Raw genomic sequence first — 2,412 nt, 5'->3', positions numbered from 1 at the left:
AGAAAGGATGATTGTGGTAAACTAAAAATCAAAGACTCAAATCATATAAGATGCTCCAAGCAAAACACATATCATCTGCTGAATAAAAATATAGCCTCAAGTAAAGTTACCGATAGACGAAGACGAAAGAGGGGATGCCTTTCGGGGAATCCCCAAGCTTAGGCTTTTGGCTGTCCTTCAATTTTACCTTGGGGTGCCATGGGCATCCCCAAGCTTAGGCTCTTGCCACTCCTTATTCCAAAATCCATCAAATCTTTACCCAAAACTTGAAAACTTCACAACACAAAACTTCAACAGAAAATCTCATGAGCTCCGTTAGTATAAGAAAACAAACCACCACTTCAAGGTACTGTAATGAACTCATTCTTTATTGATATTGGTGTTAAACCTACTGTATTCCAACTTCTCTATGGTTGATACCCCCCGATACTAGCCATATATTCATCAAAATAAGCAAACAACGCACGAAAAACAGAATCTGTCAAAAACAGAACAGTCTGTAGTAATCTGTATGTTTCGAATACTTCTTTAACTACAAAATTTCTGAATTAAAATTCTGGACGTGAGGAATTTGTCTATTAATAATCTTCAAAAAGAATCAACCTAATTTCACTCTCCAGTAAAAAATGGCAGCAAATCTCGTGAGCGCTAAAGTTTCTGTTTTTTACAGCAAGATCACAAAGACTTCCCCCAAGTCTTCCCGAAGGTTCTACTTGGCACAAACACTAATTAAAAGCATAAAACCACATCTAAACAGAAGATAGATGAATTATTTATTACTAAACATAAACAAAAAAACAAGAAACAAAATAAAATTGGGTTGCCTCCCAACAAGCGCTATCGTTTAACGCTCCTAGCTAGGCATAAAAACAAGAATAGATCTAGGTATTGTCATCTTTGGTATGCAATCCATAGGTGTCTCTCATAATAGATTCGTAAGGTAATTTAATTTTCTTTCTAGGAAAGTGTTCCATGCCTTTCGTTAACGGAAATTGGAATCTAATATTCCCTTCTTTCATATCAATAATTGCATCAATCGTTCTAAGGAAAGGTCTACCAAGAATAATAGGACATGTAGGATTGCAATCTATATCAAGAACAATGAAATATACGGGCACATAGTTCCTATTTGAAACAATAAGAACATCGTTAATCCTTCCCATAGTTTTCTTAATAGTGGAATCCGCAAGATGCAAATTTAAAGAACAATCATCAAATTCACGGAAACCTAACACATCACACAAAGTTTTTGGAATCGTGGAAACACTAGCACCCAAATCACATAAAGCAAAGCATTCATGATCTCTAATCTTAATTTTAATAGTAGGTTCCCACTCGTTATAAAGTTTTTTAGGAATAGAAACTTCTAGTTCAAGCTTTTCTTCATAAGATTGCATTAAAGCATCAACGATATGTTTGGTAAAAGCTTTATTTTGACTATAAGCATGAGGAGAATTTAACACGGATTGCAACAAGGAAATACAATCTATCAAAGAGCAATTATCATAATTAAATTCCTTGAAATCCAAAATAGTGGGTTCATTGATATGTAAAGTTTTGACCTCTTCAATCCCACTTTTACCAATTTTTGCATCAAGATCTAAAAACTCCGAATCATTGGGACGCCTTTTAACTAAAGTTGACTCATCTCCAGCCCCATAATTATCAAGATTCATATTGCAAAACAAATATTTAATAGGAGAAACATCAATCACTTTTAGATCTTCATTCTTACTATCATGGAAACTAGAAGAACACGCTTTTATAAAACAATCTTTTTTAGCACACATCCTGGCGGTTCTTTCTTTGCACTCATTAATGGAAATTCTCATGTCTTTGAGAGAATCATTGATATCATGCTTAGGTGGAATAGATCTAAGTTTCAAAGAATCAACATCAAGAGAAATTCTATCCATGTTCCTAGTCAACTCATCAATCTTAGGCAATTTTTCTTCAAGCAAAGCATTAAAATTCTTTTGCGAAATCATAAATTCTTTAACATTATTCTCAAAATCAGAGGGCATACTATTAAAATTTCCATAAGAGTTGTTGTAGGAATTACCATAATTATTAGAGGAATTACTAGGGAATGGCCTAGGATTAGAGTTTCCTCTATACACATTGTTACCGAAATTGTTCCTACCAACAAAATTCACATCCATAGATTCATCATTATTGTCAATCAAAGTATACAAAGGCATATCATTAGGATCAGAAGAAACACCCTTATTAGCAAACAATTTCATGAGTTCATCCATCTTTCCACTCAAAACATTAATTTATTCTATAGCATGAACCTTTTTACTAGTAGATCTTTCGGTGTGCCATTGAGAATAATTAACCATAATATTATCTAGGTGTTTAGTAGTTTCTCCTAAAGTGATTTCCATAAAAGTGCCTCCCGCGGCCGAA

The sequence above is a fragment of the Triticum dicoccoides genome, chromosome 2A, assembly GCF_002162155.2.
Source record: "Triticum dicoccoides isolate Atlit2015 ecotype Zavitan chromosome 2A, WEW_v2.0, whole genome shotgun sequence".
Taxonomy (NCBI): domain Eukaryota; kingdom Viridiplantae; phylum Streptophyta; class Magnoliopsida; order Poales; family Poaceae; genus Triticum; species Triticum dicoccoides.
This window is presented reverse-complemented; position numbering follows the sequence as displayed.